Genomic DNA, 6,273 nt, shown 5'->3' on the forward strand with positions numbered 1-6,273 from the left:
TTATCTCTATAGAAAACTTTTAAAATTAAGAAATATATGTCAGTGCCTATAAAATGAAGTGAAAACATGTATTCTTCAACTACACTCACGTAATTTGGTTGGAACATGAAGAATGCTAACAAATGACCATTCCTACTTCCTGATCTATAATTCAAACTGGTGGAAAAATCACTCAGACTCCAACATCTTGGTAAATGGACAGGGAACCTTGAGAAATAAATAAGAAATAGATGAAGGAGGGGACAAAATAGCAGGGGAAATCAGTGTTTGGGTCAAGGCTGGGGCTTTATGGGCTTTGTGGGCTATGTGGACTTTCAAGCTTGAGTGGGGTACACAGTCAGTTAACTTAGGACTCCTGACAGCTTTGGCTAACCCTGCAGGTGTGGGAGGTAGGGATTAGGTGTTTTTAGACCTTGCTGCATGGAATATTTGTAGCTTTTATTGTGTTTCTGAGCCAATTCTTCAGGCCTATACTTTGAAGCCCAAGAACAGATGTATGATATGGCCTTGAAATGTGCTATCTGGGCTTTGTCCACTTTCAAGCTGTGTCACCTGCTGTGGGACCCTCAGGTCACTGTTCTTGATATTAACCCCACACTGCAACAGAATGGGGGCAAAAAGTCCTTTACAGAGAGGAAAAGTGTGTCTTTTTCACATGGTCCATTCAAGTCAGAGTCTTTAGCAAACAGATGTAAAATCAGCCCAGAGGGTTCTGTTGCCTCCAAAGAAAATAAATGATGAAGAATGAGGACAAAACAGAGGAAGTTATGAAGACTGCTTTGATGATGATTATGACCACCTACAGCATTTGAAAGAAGCATCTGGGCCCTACAAGCTTAAATCCAAACTACCTTCAGTACACATAACAAGAGAGAGGAGAAAGAGGAGACTGATAATTCTAGGCCCTGGAATTAATTTGCCTTCCTCAGAGTTTAAAACAGAATGTAAGGAAGTTATTGACTGGTAACTAAACCAGCTCCTATTTTGGGCTCTCATCTGGATTTGGATCCTGACATTGTTGCAGCTCTTGGTGATGATTTCGACTCTGTTACCCAGAAAGTCTACGTGAAGGGGACTTTATCCTTCAGATTAATGAGGAACAAGAGAGGAAGAGAGAATGACTAGAAAGAAATCTGAAGCTGAAAATGTCAGCAAGTGGAAAGATATGGATGGGAAGAAAAGTGATAGGGAGAAACGATGACTGATTTGTAAATGCCAGTCTCAAATGAAGATGATCTGGCTGCCAGGACAAACCTCATGAAGGCAAAGGATGCCGGTTTTTTCCTTTTTTTTTTTTCTTCTCTTTTTAAAAAAGAAAAAAAAAAAGTCACCTTGTAGAGAATTCTATGACTTTCTGAGTCATGAGAAGAAATGAGCAGCATGAGTAGTTTGAGTATTATGAGCAGTTAAGATGGTAAGATTGGAGCTCTCGGATCAGTTCAGTTGCTCAGTACTGTCCAACTCTTTGCCACCCCATGGACTGCAGCATGCCAGGCCTCCCTGTCCATCACCAACTCCAACAGTTTACTCAAACCCATGTCCATCGAGTCAGTGATGCCATCCAGCCATCTCATCCTCTGTAGTCCCCTTCTCCTGCCATCAATCTCTCCCAGCATCAGGGTCTTTACAAATGAGTCAATTCTTCATATCAGGTGGCCAAAGTATTGGAATTTCTGCTTCAACATCTGTCCTTCCAAAGAATATTCAGGACTGATTTCCTTTGGGAGGGCTGGTTGGATTTCCTTGCAGTCCAAGGGACTCTCAAGAGTCTTCTCTAGCACCACAGTTCAAAAGCATCAATTCTTCGGCACTCAGCTTTCTTCACACTCCAACTCTCACATCCATACATGACTACTGGAAAAATCATAGCTTTGAATAGACAAAGTAATGTCTCTGCTCTTTAATATGCTGTCTAGGTTGGTCATAACTTTTCTTTCAAGTAGCAAGCATCTTTTAATTCCATGGCTGCAATCACCATCTGCAGTGATTTTGGAGCCCTCAAAAATAAATCCTGTCACTGTTTCCAGTGTTTCCCCATCTATTTGCCATGAGGGGATGGGACCAGATGCCATGATCTTAGTTTTCTGAAAGTTGAGCTTTAAGCCAACTTTTTCACTCTCCTCTTTCACTTTCATAAAGAGCTTCTTTAGTTGTTCCTTGCTTTCTGCCAAAAGGGTGGTGTCATCCACATATCTGAGGTTATTGATATTTTTCCTGGAAATCTTGATTTCAGCTTTTGATTCATCCAGCCTGGCATTTCTCATAATGTATTCTGCACATAATTTAAAAATGCAGGGTGCAATATACAGCCTTGGTGTACTCCTTTCCCCATTTGGAACAAGTCTTTTGTTCCATATCCAGTTCTAACTATTGCTCCCTGACCTGCATACAGAATTCTCAAGAGACAGGTCAGGTGGTCTGGTATTCCCATCTCTTGAATAATTTTCCACAGTTTGTGGTGATACACACTGTCAAAGGCTTTGACATGGTCAATAAAGCAGATATAGATGTTTTTCTGGAATTCTCTTGCTTTTTTGATGATCCAGTGGATGTTGGCAATTTGATCTCTGTTCCTCTGCCTTTTCTAAAACCAGTTTGAACATCTGGAAGTCCATGGTTCACATACTGCTGAAGCCTGGCTTGGAGAATTTTGAGCATTACTTTACTAGTGTGTGAGATGAATGCAACTGTGCTTTAGTTTGAGCATTCCCTAGCATTATCTTTCTTTGGGACTGGAATGAAAACTGACTTTTTCCAATCCTGTGGCCACTGCTGGGTTTTCCAAATTTGCTGACATATTGAGTGCAGCACTTTCACAGCATCATCTTTTAGGATTTGAAATAGCTCAACTGGAATTCCATCACCTCCACTAGCTTTATTCATAGTGATGCTTCCTAAGGCCCACTTGACTTCACATTCTAGGATGTCTGGCTATAGGTAAGTGATCACACCATCGTGATTATCTGGGTCGTGAAGATCTTTTTTGTATAGTTTTTCTGTGTATTCTTGCCACCTCTTCTTAATATCTTCTGCTTCTGTTAGGTCCAATCCATTTCTGTCCTTTATTGTGCCCACATTTGCATGCAATGTTCCTTTGGTATCTCTAATTTTCTTGAAGAGATCTCTAGTCTTTCCCATTCTATTGTTTTCCTCTATTTCTTTGCACTGATCGCTGAGGAAGGCTTTCTTATCTCTCCATGCTATTCTTTGAAACTATACATTCAAATGGGTATATCTTTCCTTTTCTCCTTTGCCGTTCACTTATCTTCTTTTCACTGCTATTTGTAAGGCCTCCATAGACAACCATATTGTTTTTTTTGCATTTCTTTTTCTTGAGGATGGTCTTGACCCCTGCTCGTGTACAGTGTCACAAACCTCCATCCATAGTTCCTCAGGCACTCCCTCTATCAGATCTAATCCCTTGAATCTATTTCTCACTTCTACTGAATAATCATAAGGGATTTGATTTAGGTCATAGCTGAATGGTTCAGTGACTTTCCCCACTTTCTTCAATTTAAGTCTGAATTTGGCAATAAGGAATTCATGATCTGAGCCACAGTCAACTCCTGGTCTTGTTTTTGCTGACTGTAGAGAACTTCTCCATCTTTGACTGCAAAGAATATAATCAGTCTGACTTCGGTACTGACCACCTGGTGATGTCCATGTGTAGAGTCTTCTCTTGAGTTGTTGGAAGAGGGTTTTTGCTATGACCAGTACATTTTCTTGGCAAAACTCTATTAGCCTTTGCCCTGCTTTATCTGTACTCCAAGAATGGTTGGAGCTCTGGATCATGCCAACTTGGAGGGTTCCATTCATGTAGAAAGCAAATGGCTACATGAAAGAGAAGGTAGAGAATTGTGTAAAGCTGAATACACCTAAGACTCTGAGGATGAAGGTCTGCCAGTAAACGAGACTGATGAGTCTGAGGAGGAAGAAATGTTTTTTGTAGTTTACCAGCAGCAAGAGAAGCAGGACTGTGAATTCATTTGTAGCACATGCTCACATTTAACCATTCTTAATTTGTTAAATAACCAAAGCCCAAACAAATTCAAATATTTAATAAGACAGGAATACCTCTCAATGCTTTATCAAAGAAAAGATTCAGAGAAAAGCAAGTTAATAAGTGCAGATGATTAATGGCAGTGATCTGCCTGAGGTACCGACTCAACCACATTTTGAAAATGAAAGCAAAGCAAATGAAAGAACAAGAAATCAAGTTATAAAAGAACAGCACAGGGAACAGAGGGTGGAGAAACTAGCTAACAAATCATCCTGCAAACTGGAGAAGGCAGGAAAAGGAGCTGCTGCAGTTAAATATTAAGGGCCCAAAGTTATGAAAATGGGACTGTTAGGAAAAAGCACACCCCCCATTAGGGATGCCTCATTATGTTCAATGATGAATTGCAATGTTCAAATGACAATACTCTGCCATTTTTATTGACAGGTACTGGTAAAACAAGTATAGTATTTGCACTAATTTTATAGCTCAATTATAAAACTGTTGAACAAGTTTCCCCTGAAGACCATCACATACATAGTGTCAAATTTTTAATGTTTATTCATATTGTTTTTAATGTTTAATTAAATTTAATGGTGTGCTATAAATTTACATCAGTGCTAAAATGACTTCATGAATGTGAAATGTGTTGATAAATTATCAGAAAATATCATCATGGCTTGCAAAAAACCCCAAAGGCCACAAAGTCTGATAAAGGCTCAATAGTAATGGATGGAGTTCTAGTTTTAAATTCCTAGTTCAGGCCCTTGATGGGCAGCTTAGATCAGCTGCCCTGAATACTTTTCATTCTTACTCTGCTTTAAACTATGTTCAGGGCCAAGGAGAAATCTCTGAAAGAAATCTGTGAAAGGGTTCACTTCAGGAGCCATACAGCTTTGTCTAGGGCCTCAAGCATTGCCCACTCACCACTACAACACAGCCTGTCTTTGGTGCATAGAATCTGATCATAGTTTTAGACATCAGTGCAAACTATTATTTCACCAAGGGAAGAGGGATGGATCTTATTAATGAACAACTAAAACTGGAGGAAGCTGTTACAAAAGAACATTTCACCTTCTTAAGGTAAATAAACAATTCTGAATATAGACAACAAAATCTGAGAAAAATAATTTAGCAGGGCTGCCTGTGGAACAATCTAATTCTAGAAATTGGATATACTTTAGAAATTAGGAATAAATGGGAGTGGCTTAAAAATATGTTTGAGTCTTATTTGCACAATTAGAGAAGTTTCAGTATAATAACAAAGAAAGAAAAACAATAGCATTAAAATAGAGAGAACTAGAAGAAAGCCTATGATCTTAAAAAGGCAGGTGAGACCCAGTGACAAGGGAAATAAGATGATTTATCTTCAGAGGTCAGGCCAGAAAGACATTAAGAAAGAGGTGCCCTAAAGGCAGTCTTTGAAAACTCCCCAAAAAGCTCCATGTTACAGACTAGCTCTGCTCTTCAAAGATGCCCTCAATAATTCCAGCCTCATGACATTCATGCCCCTATATAGTTTCTTCCTACTTTTTACCTGGGTTCATCAATGTATGACCAATAAAATATAGCAGAAGTGATATGTTACTATCAAGGTTAAGTCATGATAAGATGCTGTGACTCTCTTAAATCACTTCCCCTGGTGGAACCAGATGCCATCTCCCATGAACACTCAGGATACACTCTAAGACCAATACACAAGGAATTAAAACCTTCTGCCCAAGTCATTAAAGAGCAGGGGTCCTGCCAAGAACCATGTGAATGAGCCATCTTGGAAGTGGATCTTCAAGCCCTAGTAAAGAGGTCAGATGTTTACAGATACACACACACACAAAAAAGACTAAAGGAAATGTTCATCTCTGGGGTGTTGTGATCATGGACTTGTTTTTTCTCTGAAATGTTTTTATGTTGAAAGTTTTCTAAAATTGGCACTGTTTTAAAATTTAAGACTGAAAACAACAATGATGGAGTGTTGTAACCATGGATTTTTTTTTCCTCTGTAATGTTTTTATGTTCAAAGTTTTCTAAAATTGGCACCGTTTAAAATTTAAGACTGAAAATGACAATAATGTAAGTAACAGTTGGGAAGTGGGGGGACATGCATGGCCAAGATACAGGCTTGAACAGAACCACAAAAGGCACAGAACCAGAAAAGGATGAGTTTACAGCTCAATAACTTTGGCAACCCTCAGAAGAAGCACCTGAAACTAGGACTTGATGCAACTTGTTCCCAGAAGCTCTAGTACAAAAGTGGACAGGTGAGACCAAGAAGGAAA

General features: G+C 39.3%; 1 pseudogene; it reads left to right on the top strand.

Annotated features, from left to right (window-relative positions):
- Positions 1 to 4,337, top strand: part of LOC120862265 — a 111,542-nt pseudogene extending 107,205 nt beyond the window's left edge.
- Positions 4,338 to 6,273: the final 1,936 nt, after the last annotated feature.

Source organism: Oryx dammah, unplaced genomic scaffold (genome assembly GCF_014754425.2).
Source record: "Oryx dammah isolate SB20612 unplaced genomic scaffold, SCBI_Odam_1.1 HiC_scaffold_3, whole genome shotgun sequence".
NCBI lineage: Eukaryota > Metazoa > Chordata > Mammalia > Artiodactyla > Bovidae > Oryx > Oryx dammah.